The 20,922-nt window shown below is 39.1% G+C and overlaps 1 protein-coding gene across 4 annotated transcripts in view; it reads right to left on the reverse strand.

Annotated features, from left to right (window-relative positions):
• LOC125765295 (leucine-rich repeat-containing protein 24) overlaps nucleotides 1-20,922 on the reverse strand; it is a 114,758-nt gene that overhangs the window by 40,245 nt on the left and 53,591 nt on the right. Inside the window, exon 3 of one of the 4 annotated variants that reach the window (XR_007418535.1) lies at nucleotides 1,740-17,902. The exons of the other annotated variants lie outside the window; for them this stretch is intronic. The gene's annotated coding sequence lies outside the window, so the exon portion shown is untranslated. Of the gene's footprint in view, nucleotides 1-1,739; nucleotides 17,903-20,922 lie in introns of those variants that run through there. 4 annotated transcript variants of the gene reach the window in all.

The following is a 20,922-nucleotide window of genomic DNA, read 5'->3' on the forward strand; positions in this document are numbered from 1 at the left end:
GCTTACCTGGGTTCGTCCGTCGCTGTTATCGAATGACGTTCGATTTGTGGCTGATCGGATCTCATGTACATCAGCGTTTTTTTTTTCGCTTCTCTCTACCACCTAATAGACTCACGCATCCATTCGGGGATTTTCACTTTGCATTTGAAAGCCTTTGAAAAAGGGGCCATAAAACTACATTTTCCAAGAATACTGACCACTAGTTAAGGGGAGGAGAGGTTCATGGTGTCAATTTGTGAAACGATCCGTTGTTTTACGTTTTTACTGTGAAGTTCGCCCGGGAGTGTTTGAATTTTCCTAACATCCGGTTTTAAATGACTAGCAGCAAACAATTTTGATTCTAACCAATGCTGCTCTCCAGTTCAAAGAACGCTAATTTGCAGGGAATCGATTGCACAAGTGGTTGATCGAATACCAAGAATTGACTTTGAAAGGGGAAATTTATCGCAGAATTTAAGGGAATGAAGTTATTGTTTGTTAGCTATTAAATGTATTTGCCATTTTCCAAACAATAAACTATGAGTTAGGAATAGCTATGAAGGAAGTAAAATCCGAACATTCAATGATTTTCAGACAAATAGCAAAATTACTGCACAAAGCATTAGCACATCGATAATAGAAATGTTCAATGTTTAAAGATTTTCCTCACAAAACAACGGTTATACAGGTTTCCAGAATATCTCCCCTATAATCCTATAAATTGATTGACGGTAAGTTGTTCTCCACTGGAATTTTCATTGTTCAAATGGAAATTGTTCTGTACACAATATACTGCTATTTGGCTAACACTTTACTCTTTTGTGTTAATGGTTTTTGGTTAAAATATTAACAATTTACCATTTCAAATATCGTTAAATGTGCTTCAAACATAAACCAATTTGACGTCTTTGAAATTAAAAAAAAAATACTCGGGTATCTTCTGCATCTGCAAATGCACTTTCTTAGAGTATCTCATTAAATTTCCCTATAAGGGTTTGCTAGATTTCTCAAAATCATAATCACAAATCTACTAAAAGTGCGTTAGGATCGAAAGGATCAGACTCAAGATTTTTAATCTCATCATTCGAAGCGAACGATTTTTGAAAGTCCTGCAATTGAACTTATTTCGTGTTTTACGTAAGAGAGAAAAACAAGTATATGTATAAAGGAAAGGAAAAGTCGCAAAATTCTTTTCAAACGGTTGGCCGGAAGCTGCTTTAACCAACATACTTTCCAGGTTTTTTGTTCTCTCCGTTCCCGAGCGTATAAAAACAACACAATGTTTCGTCAAAACAATGAAAACTAAGCACCCACACTCCGTTACCGTAAATATACACAAACCCATATTCACTTTCCGGTGTGAAAGAGACATACCAACCGGTGTTGGTTCGAATTATTTTTCGCAAATCATCCCCTGTATCCGTGTGTGGTGGAAACATTTCCTACAACAAAAAAAAAATACCAACGGATATATTTGTACACACTGCCAGCATCATTTACGAGTACCGTTTTCCACCCCGCCCGGAGGGGGCAATACATACCGGCAACATATATGAATATTTAAACGAGATCCACCACTAAAACATGAATACTAATAGGCGAACACATTGGTACGCCTTCATCTCCACCCCACACGTTAGCAAGTTTTCTTCAATACCATATCACTGCTGCCGCTGGTGGATATTCAATTCCCTTCACGCGTGAATGCTGTACTTATCCGTGGCACAGAGTACGCAACGTGACACAAAGTCGCTAAAACTAAAGTGAGGATGGAGAGAAGAAAAAAAAACTGATGATTCCAAAGTGCGTTTCGAAGCTATTGCCTGGAGGGATTAGCTACCTTCGCGAACGGGTATTTGCATTCCATATGAAGCTTATGCTTCATTCTGTACCATTTTTTCCATCCCTCCCCACCAACCCCTCAAACCCAATTCGATCATACAATCCGGGTAAAATGGAAGCGTGTTAACTTGACGCTGTCTGTACCACCGACCGGTGTTAGGCTTTAGTCCCACGAGAAGTAAAATGCGTTCTCAGCAGTACTCAGCTAAGGAAGAAAAAAAAAGGAATAAGTACACCACAAAGCTAACGAGTAGAAAACGTGAAACGTATTCATGATGATTTGGCTGGCTTTTTGGACGGGTTTTCCACCACTGTTCGATACTTTTTTCTAACCCTTTTCCCATGTAGAGTGCACGCTTGCAAAGTTTTTCCCAACAGACGGTCGCGTCATTTGTTGATGTTTTTTTTTTTTTGTTGCTTTTTCCGATCCATCCCTAGTGTCCCATTTGCCGCTCAAAGCGGATGGCACCGTTTTTTTTTTTGGTGAGTTGTTAATGGGCTTTACGCACACCTTATTTACCATATTTTTTATTTTGCCCCTGTTTGTGTGCACTTTGTTTGGAAGCTGCGTTCTCGCCTTTTTACACCACCATTTTGATGCAACAAAACAGACGTTCGTGTGACGAACGAACGAAGCAGGTAAAAAAAAAAATGTTACGCACCACAATTTTTCATACGGGCGCACCACAAGCTAGCGGTATTAAATATTTATTTACACATTCATTATTGAGCGGGAATTAAAATAAACACACACGTACCCACACACGTAGCAAAGGCCCAGCGTGTGAATAAAGTTCCCTTACCATCCCGCGAAAGGGTCTTTTGATCGTACTACATCCTCTATTCCCTAAGAGATGTACTTTTGGGGCACGGGAGCTTCGCAAATCCTTGTGTGAAGGTTTCGGTTTTTTTTCGATTACTCACCAAAAAAAAAGTTAGCTTTGAACGGTGACGCTGCTAATGTGAGATGGTGGATTTTATTTAAAAATCGCTTTGGAATCATTACTGCGAAATTTGCAATTCATGACTACCGAAAACACAAAAATCCCCAAAAAATAATGGCAGTAAGTCTGATAAAAAGTGTACTGGGATGTGGTTTTTTTTTTCATCTTTCGCCCCTCCATAACACATACAGAATGGTTTAAGAGTGGTTTATTAGCATATGGGTCGCAGGACTCTCGACCGTAATGCTTTTGGTTCTAACATACACTCAATCGTGCAATAATGTAAAAGAGAGTTCGTACCTTATCTTCAAAAACTAATATTAAATACAGCCTGCTGTCGGGCAATCGAAAGACTTATCCATCAAGGATTGGATGTGCTGCGTGATTTGCTTTGCTGTGTTCTTTTTTTCCACCCTTGCTCCTTCCTCTGCTTCCACTTTTACTAGATTGCCTTCCGGTGGCAGCCAGCAAAGCAGCAGGAAGTGAAGCATGCGTATGGAAAATATTCATTAATACTGGATTATCCCGGTGCGATTTGTATCTTCTATTTCGAGATATTTGATTTTCTGCCAGCCATTTCATTGAGCGAAAATGAATTTTCCATGTGAAAGAAGATGAGCGCGCGTGCGGTTGTAGCAAAATTGGAATCGGTACGGTACTCTCATGAGCATAATCAGCACATCGTGCTGAATCCGACAGCAAGGGCTGACGCTGTATGCTAACTAAATGCTTTTTTCCAGGATCCGGAAGAGTGCCCAGTGGGAATGGGAAAGGTTTATATTTGATACGCGCAGAAAATTAATATGAAAATTTTTGTGAAAGCTTTGGAAATTTAAATTAATTAAGCATTCAACGAAAATTGATTGATGTTAATAGAATGGATTACAATATATCATCCAAATTTGTTGAACGTAGTAATAAGTATTAAGTAACATAAAAATACTATTTTAAAATTAACTTAATCTTCATGGGTTTAAGATAACATAATACTTCAATTATTTCTGGAAAAATGATACCTGTTTTTCCTTTACTAAAAATTATAACACAGTATTATTCAAAGTCGTTGAAAAGATAGTCTTTAAAATTTCCATTAGCAGACAGAAACATTTTATCCTTAAAAAATAGCAAGTAACAACATTCTTCTATTCAGCATTTCTTATTGTATAAGATTGCTCAATACTAAAAACCAGTTCAAGGATATTCTATAGCGTTTAAAGCATTGTCCTGCATGGGATACAACCAACTACCGCCTAACAAAAGCAACGTACCATTATTCATGTATAACAAGTAGAAACTACTGGCCTAATTGATGCTAATGGGGACAACCTACCCCTGAGTTTCGGGTGTCTTTGATTGGCATTCGACATGGAAATTTGTCAAAAAATACACCCTTTCTCCCAGTGATACAATCATTCAAGGGCGAACATGTGACATTTTGATAGATTTTCTATAAAAAGTTCACCATGCACGGAACCCACCACGTCTCTCTTGAATCCCAAAATAAAAGAACAACTAAAAGTGTTTACTTGCTTAAGCTACAAAGCTAACGAAGGGCTACACAAAAGGGCACCAGCCCGTCCGATGTCAAACGTGAGCGTATGCTAAACCCCGTTCAACTTTTGCTGTAAGCGTGAAGCTTTTGAAGGCATTTGTACCGAGCTTGATGGTTTTGTGTTGCTCACAAACCCTACACAATGGAACTGTGATCGAGTTGCCGCGTACTATGACGGAATGGGTCAACTGTCAATGGTGAATATTTCTCAAGAAATCAAAACGCCAAGTACGACCAAGTGAAGTGAATAGATAAAAGATCGATATACATTATGCTTTTGAAGGCTCGGAAACGGTGGTGTTGTGTTCGGATGGTGGCTTACGTGATCAGCTTTTTTGTGACTTGCTGCTGTTGTTGTTGGAAAAGCGACCCATCACGCGTCGTAGCGCACTACCATTTTCCCAACATTTTCCTGTAATCCGAGGACCTGATAAGCCGACGAGACGTGAGATATAATGGCATAAATATTTAAACAGCACCACTGCGTAATGGAAATCCTTGAAACTTCACTGACACTCCTGACGGTTTACCGAATCGGAAATGTAACATTTTCTCCTACCTAACCTTACCGTCACGATCCGTCTGTTAACCACACAAACACACCCAATGCTGCTGCAATGATATGTACTAAGTTCGGTGAACGATTTTGGTTCGATAGGACCTCTAACATTTAGTATTTATTGGATGTAAATTATGTTTGTCTATGCATCGATAATGAAACTAGTAAACAATGCCTAAGAGATAGAGAAAAAATATGCTTTTAAATAGGTCATTTCTAGTGTCCACAAAACGCATTTTTAATGGAATGTTAGTTTGATGTGATAATGATTATAGAAGATTTTTTAGAAAAAATCAAAAATACCTAATAACACGTATAATAATACCAGAGTCACGAGGTAAACATATCCGGAAAACATTACTAATTCTCAGAATTGAATGTAAACAATTTTCTCCGAAGTTCTGCTGCTGATTTTCTCTCTGCGAAGTAATTCCACGGTACGATTAATGGAATCTTGCTTCCTGGAGATTCCTTGGGGTAGTCCGCAGTTTTGAGAACAACATACACAATTATCTCTAATTATCTTAGGCAACTGGCGGCCATAGGATTCTCAGAAATGGGTAGAATGTAGTAACTACAAAATTTTCAAAAGTACTTAATGTGAAAATATTATTTAATAATTTGAATGCATGAATAATACTTAAAAATTAACCTTGAACTTCAACCTTTCCACTTCACAACTTTCATACCATTCACGCATCCATCCATAGTACAAATCGGCATCAAATAATTGTAGGGTTGTAAAAATATCCTTCCCCCTTTTGCAAAACTCGCCTCATACGAATAAAACGCAATTTCGCGATGCTTTCATATCCGCCCAGAAATCAATCAAACGATAAACCGGTTCGCAATGCGATAGACGCTTTTTTATGCCATAAAACCATCACCGTTCGAAAGCTGGCATAAGTTTTCCAAACTCGCATCAAACTCGTCAGCCGGACGATTCGATGAAATAAAATGATATCACCATCGATATAGTAAAACCATCGCAGCGCTATTCCACAGTGTTTCATTCTGTCAACACGGAGAGCACGGAGTATACTGTGAAGCACAAATAAAAAGTAAAACCTTCCAACTGACTAGCGGGTATTGTCCATTATGATCCGGGAGTGCTTTATGCTATTGGGCGGCGACATGCGACATAAAACCGAACATAGTCCTATAAAAAAAAGTTTTGCCTCGCAGCTCTATTTTTTGTTTTTGTTTTACATAAACGTTTTACGTACCATTTTCTTCCTTTCATTGGACGGTTTGTAGGTGACAGTGTAATAGAGAAAAAATGAAGAGAAAAAAACACATCCAGCATCGATCACAAGACGATGATGATGATGGTGATGAAGTTCAATAAATGTATGTGTAACGATGGTGTGTTATATATACACTTCTTTTTTCCTATGAATTTATTGGTTGTTTGTTGGAACCATGAAGCATGAATCCATCACACACAATGCTTTTTATGTTCACACAATATAATACATCCTTTTTTGGGGAAAGTGTAACGCTGCTCATCAACGTTAAACACACATTACGCAAACACTTTTTTTATTTATAGAATCTATTGTATTTGCTCTGAAAATGGGTTATTTTCTTTTTCGGACAAAAAAACCATGAACGATTTGTATTGACAATTATTACCGCTGGATTAGAAAGAGTGTAGTGTAGTAAATCATAAAAAAACATCTCTCAGAACGTGAAACATAACATGTGCAAAACATTTATAAAAGGTGTAAAATATTTTATTACACTTGTTTTGTTTGATCCTGCCTCACCATTCATCATATGATCGACAGTATGGATGAAAAATAATAACATAAAAAAGTACTACTCAAACTCACCACACTGGACAACTGCACGCAATCTTCTAGCACGGATGCTTTGTTTTGGTACATCATCCCAACGTATAAAAATTGCAGCCACATCACGAACCATTGTACGAACATTAAGGTTTTGATGTACACTATAGGCTTCCCAATTGTCGGTACGTTGAAATTTTAAAAGGCACGCAACAAAGATTAACACACCCCCTTGTTAAGCCACACAATGCATGGATGTTTCACCCTCTGGTGCAAATACAAAATCTTGCAGAAAAAGAACGTATATCAAGCATCTACGGATGCAGGATGTGCTAGTTCACACCGTAAATCTTCATACCCTCGGACAGATTTTACACAATAAGAACGTTCGAAAAACACGTTTTGATACCTCAAAAAATGGACCGTAAGCTTTGAAAAGACAAGCAATATCGATACACTCGCCAATAGAAGTAAGATTTTGCCCACCTTCAGAAATAAGCACAAAACTTTATCTCCCTGCTCGATACAAAAAAAAACTTAACAAAATGGGGAATAGCTTACGATCGTGCTCGTACAAAAACTTTCCGCTAGAGAACTGCTGATCTGAAGTTGACAGTGTGGTAAATTATGCTTTCCGAAACCGAAAGCACGCACAACTATCGATACTCACTTACTGCTAGGTGGTGCTACTATTTTGTCACATAGGACATAACGTTGCTGTTCTGCTTTTTAGCACGCGCCAGAGACAAAGTTTTGATAGGTGGTTGTGTTTTTCTTTTGCAAACACAAGACCAATTGAGCGCGTGAATGGAACGGTCCCCACGTGTTTGGGTATTATGAGTTTGAGAAGACGCACCAAAATCGTCCTGAAGGCGCGTGAAAAAATGAAGCTTTTTTTACATTTTCACACTTTACAGACGTCCTTTTTCGTGTCCCTTTTTTTCTTCGTACCCGACATTGTCAGTGAGACTAAACCATGGTTTCTAGCACCAGTGCAAGTTGGTATCAGTTTCTTCTGCTCTTTTTTTTCGCTCTCACTTTTCGCCACTCGAACAAAACTTTCCACTTTGCTTGACAGACAGTCCCCAGACGTGCGATCTACGGGGTCTATCTAGGATAAAAGTTTTCGGCTTTCCAATAGTCGTCCCTTTTTTGCCACGATCCATCATTCTGCTGCTGTGTGAGAAGTGGGAATCTCATTCAACTTCTTTTCCACACAAAAAAGGAAGACTAAAGCTTTGCAAGCACCAAACGACAATCAAGTGACGAAATTGAAACTAAGCGAATAAAAGAAGAAAAAAAAGATACGTTTGCTAGACAAAACAAAAAAACCCCATTTTCGAAATATGATGTGTTTTCGTCATGTTGCGTCCCAACGCGCACATATGTCCGTAGTGCACTTCACTGTAAAGTCATATTTTCTCTACCATAACTCTACCATCTCTACCAAGGCGTTGCTTTGCTAGAAGGACGAAAATGTTAAAGCTTTGAACTGTTAATTCCCAGCAGCGTGTAGGAGGAATCGTATCGGTGCAAAATATTATTTTACAGAAAAGTTTTTTTCCAATTCGTTTAATTATGTGTTGGTTGAAGGTGTTGGTGGAAGCTGGGTTACCAAAATGGATGAAATATGTTTCGCTCTTAGCAGAAATTTTATTACTAATCGATTGATGGCGATTTAAAATGATTACAAATTTCAAAATTTCACAAAATCTATTATTAATTTATCCAATTTTGTGTCCAATTTTGTGGAAAAATTCCCACAATAAACTACCCATTTGAAAATGAGGTTTAAATATTGCAAAACAATATTATTAACAATCGTTTAAATTCAGAATGTTCCGTAAGCATGGAAACCATACCCTTGGGTATGGTTTATTGTGAATATGATTTTTTTTTCGGAAGAATACAACTAATATTCAATGTTTGAATATTTTAATAGATATAAAAATTTAAAACAATATCCTCATTTATTTATTTATTAATTTATTTGCCTATTTATTCATTTATGTAAATACCAGTACAAGTTATCACACAAATATGACCTATATAGAGTTACTAAGGACGCTATCATGACCATAAAAATTGTTGGATGATTCCTAATACATTTTAAAGTCTTATATATTTTAGTAACTATTGATATTATTTTTTTAAAAATATAACTCTAAACATTTCTCAAACTTTCTTCTTCTGTTTTGAAATTATGCGCAAAGCACAAAGCTTGCGAACCAAACATTTAAACGCTCTTAAAAATGTACCACTGTTTCACACCGCACCAATTAGGAATTATACTGCTTGTAATTATGCATTCAATTACCATGTCACTCTCCATCCCATCGCCATATCATAACTTATGTGCAGTGAAAAGGAAACATATAACATCAAGCACCAGCACCCCAGTATACCGTTTGCCATGAATTTTTATTCCCGAGGACTATTTCAAAGAAAAATCTCCGCAGCCCGGAAAAACTCCCGAATGCACGATTCAGTACAGTCCCACCCCGGGTTTCTGTTCCTCTCAACCACTCCCACCCTTGACCTTCCGTAAACATTTTGTAAGAAAATCAACAATCTTTCTCCTCTCCCTCCACCTCACCCCTTGAGGCAGGTGGGCAAAAGGATTCGTAAAACAATAAGCCATTTTCTTTACGAGTAATTATTTCCCTTGGCTGTGTGCGGAAGGGTCACGTAACTGGCAAAAGCGGGCCAAAAAAAACGCCCTCAAGGGCTTGCAAAGGTCACAGCAAATAGGGCGGCCTACCTTAACCGGGAGCACCGGTTTCGCGAGTTCCGCGTGGCACAGGAAGTTTTTACACATCTTCAACGTGTACCCAACCACACACAGCCTCAGGGTTTTACAAGGCACGAAAACGCTCGCTCAGCAGAGCACAAACACCGCACACAACGTCCAACTCGATGGGGGTGTGTGTGTGTATGAAAATACACATTTTTGTGATTCATGCTAATCACAAAACCGTACGAACCGGTACCATTTGCCCATTAATAACAACAAAAAACCGCCCGGCAACGAAACACCATGAAAATATCGTCTCCGTGGTACGCAAATTTTCTTTTGCAAAGCATAACCAAGAACCAAGATCGATAGTGCCAACACCAGAAACCAGCACTGGGTGGTTGTCTGTAGAAGGCTGTAAGAACAATGGCACACAGGGTGCGGGAAAACATCATAAAAATGCCAGAAACGAACCAACAACAAAAAAAATCAATGAGATTTGCATTTTTATTTAATTTCGGGTAATAATTGTGGAAAAGTTTTTTTTTTGCTTTGTTTTCCATTTTGATTCTACCGAAATAATTAAATTTTGTTCTGCTTTATTTCTCTTCCAGCTCGTGTACGCCCGTCGTTTGATAATACGAATTGTGCTTCGAATGCTTGGAGTTGGGGCACTACGAGCGAAGTGTGTGCGAAGTGGAATGTTGAGGCTCGAAACGCACGAAATCCAGTTAATTCACATTTTTACTCACTTGCATGTGTACTTATTGTCATAAATTCCAGCGGCACGGATTTCACCTGCAGCAGCAGCCTTATATCCACACATCCGCCACGCGTTTTATAGCAAAGTGCCAAACACGGGCGAAAAAAAAACGAGAGAAAGAAACATAATGCGGACGAACAACACACTCTGCTATTCCAGCATGAAAGTACACTTACGCGCGCACACACCCATATATACCGGAAGTGCAAATAGGAATATAATTTCGAAATGAACAGTAAATTAGTGGAGATAAAGCACGTTCTCCCGGTTAGCTGTGACTGAGTTGAAATGGTCCAAAAACACCTTTCGCCAGGGTTGTATCCCCTATCCCGGCCGTAGAAATGGTCGATTTTTAACACGATGATGCTGCATTCGTTCGCCTTTCTGTGTATTTGCGTTTAACGAAAAAAAGGAGATGCTAACGTTACACATCTCATTAGTGAGTGTTAGCGTTTGGTTGGGAAATGATGCAAGCAGCCATGAATGTACTCCCGGGCCCAACTAGTTAGAGAGGGATATGGGAAGTACACGAGAGATTTAAGCTTTACTTGAATAGATGAAACGAAGTACGATTTTCAACTCGTTTTAACGTAATTGTATTAGAAAGTGCTCTAGATTATAAGGGAGTTTTTTAAAAGCTCAGCGAAGAGTTATGATTTAGCATTATTTTTTAACATTCATTTATACAAAAATAAATCCAAAATATTCTAAAAATAACATGAAAAAGGTAATAATTTATTTCTTAAATATAATAATTTTCATTATTATTGAAGTGAAAATATCAGCTGAAAAAGCGAAAAAAGTTACATACATCCCTTAATGAAGAAACCAGACCAACATTCATTTGGCTCAATTGCATAACTCACTCATCAACAGAAAAATGCAAAACCTCATAACTTTACTCAAAACGAAACCAACAAAACAGGTCTATTGGTGTGTGTGTTTTTTTGGGTTTCTTTCCTTCCTTTGCCCATCACAACCAGATAACCTTTAATGATAATACTCGACTGTGCAAAAAAAAAAACTGTGGCAATGGTGGTCTACTGTAGCGAATGTTTCATGTCTATTAAATATCCATAAAAACGGATATTTTATTATCCTTACGATCCGTAACACACCGCTGCAAAAAGGCGAAACGGAACTTCGTCCACAAGCAGCGTCGAACCGCACACTACACGCTGACAGTGCCAGCAGTTCCCGAAGTCGTGGTGCTGACGTTTTCCATTTTTTTGGGAATAATATAATGAAAAATATTATACCTTTTTTTCTGAGTTTAAAAAAAACATTTCTTTTGCTTGTGTTATTTTGTAGGCTTGCAACATACGGTGTGTGCTTGTTGCGTTTAAAAGGTTTCTACTGTCCGAAAGGACCTTCTGGTTCTGTTTCTTTGTGTCTCAACGTTGGGTGATGATTTGGGAGAGATGGGATATGTTGGGAGGCCCACATTTGTGAGGCTGTAAATGATAGATCCAGCCACAATCTGGACTCTTCCCCTGTCTTCTACACCATACACACACTCAGTTGTTGGATCCCTACAGACAGTTATTTTGGCCATTTGCAAAGAGCGCGTCCAAAAAGTGCTGGCAATAAAGATTGGCACTGATTGAATTCTGATGTACCACAGCTACTACACAGTACCGAGCGATGGTAGCGAGATGGAATTTACTCATAGCACAAAAGCATTAAACATAAGGAAGGGGGCCTTTGCGATCTCACCGCTGCGTACCGCCTGGGTATCAGTTTGAACGCAAAGTAATAAAAAAACATTAATCAAATTCGCAGCTTTTTTGTTTCAGCGAGTCCTGTGCACCAGTTTTGCTGTTTATTGGCATCACTGACGCTAGGCTACTGCAATCAAACTTTTGTTGAAAACTCTCGTAAAATAATGCGATCGCTTTGACCGATCGTGGATGCTGGACACACAACACTTGGGCATCATTCAAACGCATAGAATGGATATTTGCGATTTGTTTGTTGAAGTTTTTTTTTCACTTTCTCCAGTACCACCGTTTGAATTCAGATTTGTTTTGGATTCTTTATTCCCAAGCGGCATATAAAAAGGGGGAATTAATTTTCAACCTTCATTCACGGTAAATAACAACAAATTTCGCTTTATGGCGAGTTCATTGTTAAGCATCAAATTTAACTAAACATTGCGCCCCAAAGGAAAGTTAAGGAATTAACCCCCCTAAAAAACAGCATAAATGTGCTGAAAAGAACCATGGAACTAGAAAAACACCCTGCGCACATCGATCGCATCCCGTGCCATCTGTGAAAGCGTCCGGAAGGATCAGATTAAGACGGATGCTTGCCGGAACAATATTCAATTAACGCTCGCCGTGCAGGATGTTTTCACTGAAAGAGACGCCCGAACCGGACGCACTGTACGAATGTTTATTCTGTAATGCATGTCCAGTGAATGGTTGTGGATGTACAAACAGCCAGCCACCCGGTTCCAGCTAGTGTAAACGGAACGGGAACCATATAGGTTGCTTCTTCGTACGTGACGGAGCACACTAATTTGCCATATATCAAGACCAGTAGAACCAGTATTGTGTTTGTATGTCAGAATGTACGTGCTTTACTTGAGTAGATATTACATTACGCCTTTTCATTATGATTATCATCTTTATTGTTTTTTTTTTGTTGATACCTTCTTTACTCTGTACCAAAAAGCAAGCGATTCTAAGGAGTGTACGATTTTTTTCCTCACATTTCCCAACACTTTCAACCACACCCAAAACAAAGTGATGCAAATTCTTTTCCATGCTGTTAACAGGAAATAAAAAAAACTTTTTTAATCACAGGTTTGTGGGATACAGTTGCATACAACAACAACAACAAAATATGGCGCTACCACTGCATGTCAACTTGTGGGCAGGTCACACCCAACTCATACACACAGCAAGGATAATCCTATTATGAGAATGAGAAGACTTTCAAACACATATTCACCACAGATCACATCATGCTCAACTGCACTGACACGCGGGCATAAGCATGAGCCCTACTCTACACTGGGGTTTTTGTCACAAATAGTTATCCTTCGCTATGGTTTTGATAATCATTTTTACCCCGTTTCTTGTTTAATGCTATTTTTTTTTTTTGGTTAATTCTATGATATCCCAAAAGCATACCTCTTTGTACTCGTGCTGTACGAACGAGGGGTTCTCTGCAAAGCTCTGAAGCGAGTATCCTAGTAATTATGGCATATCCTTCTACCGAGCCACATCGCCGCCAATCATCAACCGAGCCTAAATTATTAACGTGCACTTTGGATCACTTCGTACGTTCCGTACATTGCATAACTGTTCGCTTGTCGGTTGGCCACACGACAAAGACACACACACACACACACACACACAGAGTCCCCTCGTTAGCTTGACAGGATGAACAAAACAGTTTTTCACCACCGAAATTATGGGCCTTCTTTATATACTTTTTTCCATACCCCTTATTCTCGACGGACCAGGGATGTGTGGGGATGTGTGGGAATGCGCTGGGAATGCGGTGGTTCCGGAGGGGCAACATTTCACACTAGTTAACTTCACTGCCAACATACACACAATGTTGTACACCGTACACTCGACTGCTGATGGTGATACTTTTGAACCACGGTGCGGCTGTACAATCACAAGAGAGTCTCATCAAATGCCGTGCAGCAAAACGAACTATCTGTACCAGCTGAAGGATAACTTTTCGAGTAGTTTCTTCATCACTTGTTCATTCCTCTTTTTTTGCAGTTGTTGTTATTAGAGAATGCAGCAAACTTGCTACCGACCTGGCACTTATAATCACGGCTGTCTCCACAAACGAGCTGCAAGAATGTTTTAATATTTACCTCATCCGTGAAATTCATCTCACCCCGTTTTGATGAGGTTAATTTGTGCTCTCTAGCGAACCAGGTGTGTTCATTTACAGTGTAAAGGTACATCCCAAGTGAGGATGGTTACAAAAACAAGGTAAAATACGAATATACGCCCTTGTAAATTAAACTCAAACAACTCAAGCTTCAGAAGATGGCTTAGGATGGGAACAATTTTAAAGTGCTATCTTAAAGTAGAGTATGGCTGGTAACAAGAATAGGTTCCAACATAAATGAAGTTCATTACCCGTGCCAGCTTCATATACTGGCGGCTGTGTGCGACACGAATGATAACAAGAACAAATGGTGAGAAGCACTAAAAATAAAACCAAGCAAAAAAAAACAGTCATGAGATTAAAAAGTATACCTAATCTGGGAAGAAACTGAGACGAGCTAGAAAATAATAAAAAAACGGTACAGCCTAAGTTACGAAGTAAAACTCGAAACGATTAAAAAAAAGCTGCCCTCCCAAAAACACCTAACCACTTTTTGCCCTCCACAGAAGGTTACGACTTTTCCAGCGGTGATTGGATAATTTGCTATGTAAATTTAATGAAGGGCGTTCAAGGGAATGGAAATGCGAAAACTTGACCACAGAACATAGAAATAAAAATAAAACACTGAAGGTTTCTTTTTTTTCTTGGTTTTGGTTTTGGTACGTGTCCTTGATATGACCAGTGTCTGATATAATACGGTCGCTGTACGAGAACTTGAAATCTTGGGAAGATTTTAATTCTTATAGGGGCATAACAGGGGTGAGGGTATAATCCAATGAGCAGGTGACTTTGAATGTTAAATATATACTTTTTTACCTTTTTTTTTTTAATTAAATTGTATGCTAAAAATTAAAACATTGCAAAGGTATGCAATGTTTGAATTTCTGTAAAATTCATAACAAGTTGCCCTAAAAGTTTGGTTCACATTTAGGGAAAAGGGATATTTTTGATTGTTCGTCTGCATAGCCTCAATTAAATTGAATTTCCAAAAACAAAAATGCTTCCTGCCAGACATAATAACTTTTGAACTGCTTTCGAAATCACTGATGCATCGTCAATTAGACATAATTCCTTCATTGTCCACCTATTAGCTATCCTGACCCTCCAATCCAGCGCGAACATTTCAACCCACATGAGCTACGGAACCTTGATTGCACGACTCATGCCCGTGATGTCCTTCAAGGTGGTGTATGTTGCTTTCCTTTTAGAACAATTTTCTACACGTTGCGTGTATCCGGTTGTTGGTCGTTCCAGGATTTTTCTTTACCAATGCCTTGCACGGCGACGCACCATAATCCTTTCGCATTAGCCATCCACCATATCCCGGAACATAACGACATTAGTGTTGACATAATTCCCAGTCAACCTTGACAACTCACCCCGCTTTGTGCAGGGTTTTGGGTGGCAAGAGAAAGCCTTTACGCTGCGGAGGTAATCATTTTTCTTAGAAGTCACAGTGGCATTTAGGCTACACAACAGCTACTGTTTTAACGCGCCCTGTTTTTTATCCATCATCCTTCACGTCGGTCTCCCTTTTTTTTTGAGAGAGAACACGCACACACATACTCACGCACGAAGGAAAAGAAAAAAAACAACCGCATCAGAAGTAAAACACGTTTTTCTAAGCGCTTTCTTCCTTCTAATCAAATAATCGATACCATTATTTTCTCCTTTACCCGCAGCACTGGTGTACCCCTTTTTTACTTCGTAGGGCCTCCACGATTACCATTGGCGCTCCGATGTGGCTCTCTTGGTATGTAAAGCTCATGGCATGCGGGTCCATTTTTTGTTTCACCGTATAGGAATCTCCTTCTTTCTTTCTCTTTCTCTTTCCCTAGTCTGCTAGTTGCTTGTGAAACGTTTCATAAGTAAGTTTTCTTTTCCGTTCGCCTTTAATGCGCAACATACATTCTTGATTACCGTTTCGATTTTTGTTTCTTGTTTTTGGGATGTATTTTTGTTTGGTTCTTGCTCTACGACGTCATTGCTGGTTATATTGGGCTTTTGGATGAAGTGATGAAAAAAAGAACAACAAGCACAACACGTAGGCGAACGGGAAATGGTATAAAAGATTTTTCTATTAGCTCGTTCCACAACTACCTTTCGCAGGCCGTTGATACAGCATTAGGCCGTAATGCTAATCACCAATTGCAAATGGGTCCGCACACAATAACGCCAAGAGAGATCGATCGTTTAGGGCAAGGCACAAACTGCGAACGTTCGTTAGGTTACTTTAAAATTAGTAACGAGCATGCTTCTTTCATGCAGATTGAGCACCACTGACGATGCAATGTCGCAACGCAATTTATAGAAGTTGCGCACTTTAATATTCGGAATCGTATGATTGCTTCTTGAGACACTTCCTTGGAAGGTGATACTTTGTTTAGGTAAATTAAATTATGATGTGAAAATACACTTTGTAAATCAAAACATTAATTTAATGCATTTTAAAGAGTTATATATCAAATTTGGAAAGCAAAATGAGGAGTAAAATATTTGAGTACTCACTCGAACTCGTTTTAAGCAGTTTTTTTTACCACTGAATGATGGATGATTGATAACGTAACGAAAATTATAATAGACAATCTAACCCGTTTTATATGTATTTGCCATTTCCAGGATGTGACTAAAAAGGCACTCTCACACTATTGACAGATCAGTGAAATTCTTAAAGTAGAGAGGTATAATAAACAGATTTGAACTATTTTGATCCTTTTTCTCAAAAATCCAGGTTGCATAAATAACTTGCGAAATATTTTGAATAACTTGAACGACAAATAAGGAAATTCCAGCTCGAAGAGAAATCCTATTTGCATGACCACAAAAAGAATAATGTTTAAATGGAAGTTTTATCGCATCCAAGTTTGATAAATTCGCATTTAGAATTTCTATTTAATCTGAGTAAAAGCATGGAACATTTCAAACAATTTTTATAAAAGTTTGTTTTTTTGTTCTTAAATTTATATGCTTTTCTCATTAAAAAACTAATATTTTCACAACATTGCAAACAAAATTTTATTAGCTTTTTAATCAATTTTTCACTTAAAGTATAATAAAGTAGAAATATTCCTGTAGCAGACAAGTCAATTTAATATCTACAAAGAGTAAATAGGGCATTTACTAATGTTTAAAACTCTGCAAATTGGCTTCAAATTAAGCACACACAAAATCTCTGCGATATTTTAACTGCTTGCTTGAATGCAAAATCAAAAACAAACAATAAAAAAACATTAAAATAAACCTCGGGGAAAAAAATCACAACCTCCCCCAAAAATTAAGCCAATATTGAACGTGTCAACAGAAAATTCAAATATACGACCTGTTCCCATCATGCTCATGGCGCGCTGTAAACTTCCACCAAAAACCTTCGATTTGCCTACCGCATCCAGCAAATAGGCACAGTATAGTCTCCATCAATCACTTCGTGGCTGTATAATTAGCTGCCGATTTATAGGCATCGGTTGTACCAGGATCGCCCCGTATGCCTTACCCTATCTTGTGGCCCGTTTATCGGCATCGCAATCAAAACAAAAAATATAGACATTTAACATGCAACGTTTTGTGCCCGAAGACCGTGTACAACCAGAGTCCCTTTTTTGGCGGAGGAAGTGTGTTCAGCAAACACAGGGAGGCGAAACTCGTGCTTTGGTCGTGTCAAACACACGATGCAGCACAGCGATTGTTTCAGTGGCGTGCTTTTGTGGGTGTGGGTGTTTTCTGTTTTTTTTTTCTTCCTTTGCTTAAAGGATTTTTTGACAGTGACATAGTGCAGCAGATTTGGGCTCGATCAGGATCAGGTCAGTAATGGTCAATGGTGGTATTTGTTTAGGATACTGACCTCCATTTCCTTCCGTTAGCCGGGATAGCGCGCTTACCTGTAACGATGGGAGGATGAAAACGAAAAAAGAAAAGATTAAAATTGAGGTAAAATGTGGTTGATTTTTAAAGCTTTTTAATTTAGATGCTCACGAAAACAAATTAAAGGATGAAATCGATGGAAGGATTCTGTTTTTAACTCGCAATCGGAGGTCAACGATATATGTATTCCGTGCTCATCATCATAATATCCCATCACGAACGTGGGACAAAATCCGGGCGCAAGGAAACCGCCCCGTTATAATCTAAATCGAATGCTTTGCTGGACAATTTTCTTCCCTCTGTTTGTTGTTCTATGTGGGTTCGTGTTTCTAAAATAACCAACCAACAAAGCCATCCCATTTATTTCCTTCGTTCATTCATTTTCATTCATCATGCTCGATCGCTCATAAATTCTAACGCTGCTACATATATTTACATTCCGCTGAGTAACGAGTAAAAGTGTATTGTGAAAATTTATACAGAAATGGAGGAGTGAAGCAAAAAAAAAGACCAACGCAAGTTAAGTAGAAAACGCGATGTATTCGCCATTTCGCTCGAGTGTACGCCACTTCCCACCACCGGTATAGTGGCCCTTGTGCGCGCCCAATCGACGTAGCACACGATGGCATCTCATAAATTGCAATTTTTACCATATTTTACTTCGATTTATTGAGCTCACGTTTTGTCAGTCCAGTAAATGCACGGTCGCACTCGTTCACAACTCATGGGCGAGCGATAGTTGCAAAGAAAGATCGATCTTCATCACTAGCATCCGAAATACCAAAAAAAAAAAAAACGGAAACGAAACTGTGAAATCCTTACGAATGCTGGGTACATTCGTTGCAAACGTTATTTAATGTTTGGTTTGCTTTATTTTTCTTCTTTTTTTTGATTCACCTATCCGGTATGACAGGACACTGCTTCAGGATTTGCAGCACGAAACGCACCGTATAACGAAGCCGGAAATGTGCACTTCATTCGCAAGAGCAATCACTACTTCTCGCTTCATTCGGAAAATCTTCAAATTACTTCTAGCTGCCAGCGTACCGAAGCTGGTCGTGCAGACGCGGAACAGTAATCTGCACAATCCAGGATAATGAAGGCAAACCCTCCCCGTTTGGCTTGATATCTGTTGGACACGTGATGGAGGGCAGTGCAGCATCTATTTCCGTTTCGGGCCACCATCTGTTTCTTAATCCGGTTGCCCTCTGCCGACACGATTCTGGCAAAGTTCAAGCTTCCATCCGTTCGCTGTTGCACCGCGGCACAAAACTCCCAAGAAGTGGTACAATTTTTACCGTGAATTGAATACGTACGTAGAATACGTTTTGTAACGAGGAAAAAAAATGAAGAAAAGTTAAACTATCCAAATGCCAGTCTTCCTTTACCTTTCCATTCAAGACGCATCGCTACACGCTAGCAAAATGGGCAGATGATTAAATGCCCTCACTTCATTCGTTCTTGCCGACACGGTAGCAAGATAGTTACCAGTCATAATCGAACCACGGTGCACAGCAGCGCGTGCGGAACAAAATGCGCTCTCCGGTTGACCGTAACCAGCGTCAAAAGCAGCGAAACGGTTCGAACGCATCCCACCCCATCCATGACTGTGCGAGAAAGTGTCCACGAAGAATGGTTTGAACCGAAAGCACTTTCTATTATCCAGCAAATTCTTTTCCATTACCGTTCATGTTCAGATTGCCGCTTTTGCTCGTTTTTTTGTTCGTTTTTGGTGGAAACCTTTCGTTTCATAGCGAAGTCTTCAAACGTACATTCCATTCGCACCCGTCCACCAATCACGGAACCAATGCGGATTAGTGTGCACTGATCGAAGGCGAAGGCGGAAGGCAAACGACTCATCGTTCCGCGATCGATAGTGGCTGCAAATTGGTACGATTTTTCACATTACGATCGGGGCCGTCCAGTAAACGAGCAACGAGCGACATCCCCAAACACAACCAACCATCCACCGAAAAAGCCAATTTATCGGCATTCTGTACGTACAGTGTCATTTTCCAGCTACGGTCGCATCCCGCCAAACACTTAAATACTCCTTCTTCCTGCCTTCATACGTTCCGCGTCGGTTCCTCCTGACACACACACCGAAAAAAAAAATGTGACAGACGATTTTCCCACAGCTCGGTGATAAATCTGATTCAAAGGAAACGAATTCGTTACTTTAAAGTACCATCAATAACGATACCCATCGTCCCCGGGCTAAAAGGATGTGCGGAAGTGGGACAGTGGGAAGAAGTTTGAGGCAATGGTTTTTGGAATTTTCACAGCAACAGCAGCAGTATCGACAGCATGCGCGCGCGCGCTCAAAAGACCAGATTAATGAGATATCGAATCGCCAGCCATCATGAACATTGTAATCATTTTCCAACCATGGACCGGTGACCGGTTTCTGCACGTTGGTATGAAATTTCATCATGAGCTTTTTCCAGGTCGTTTGAACGATGTACTGAAGCTTCAACCGTACCGGCATCGTAGTCAATGAATGCTCCTAGAGGCCAAGTCGGGACAACAACTTTCCTGAAAGGTCTCTTACAAGCCTAAGCTTAATTTGCACTTGAGCTAAATGTATCTTTTGTCTAAGTGTGTTTCGTGGTACAGAAATATTAAGGAATAAACACTTTAAAGTAGGGATCGGCAAAGTTCAGTTCACTTCAAGAATACTTTTAAACTTCTTTCAAAGAACGTAAGATCACGACACCAGAAAAGGATTTCTTGTGAATTGTGGCTGTACATTTATTCTATTTGTCTAAATCTTGTTTTATCAGTTCTTTGTGATGACAGTATTTCTACTAAAGATTTTTTATACTTAAATTAATAAATTGAAACCATAATCTTAATAGAGCACCGCAACGCAATTAAACATATAATGTGAAGAGGCACGAGCAAGAAAGATTTCGAACAAAACTATTCTACTTTCAGGATTCAATTCCTCAAGATTGTAAAAACGTAAATTTTGAAGAGACTTTTTATCCGTGAAAAAAATGTTGCTGCTTCCAAAAAACATCGCTTGAAAGTGTCA

The sequence above is a fragment of the Anopheles funestus genome, chromosome 2RL (genome assembly GCF_943734845.2).
Source record: "Anopheles funestus chromosome 2RL, idAnoFuneDA-416_04, whole genome shotgun sequence".
Lineage (NCBI taxonomy): Eukaryota > Metazoa > Arthropoda > Insecta > Diptera > Culicidae > Anopheles > Anopheles funestus.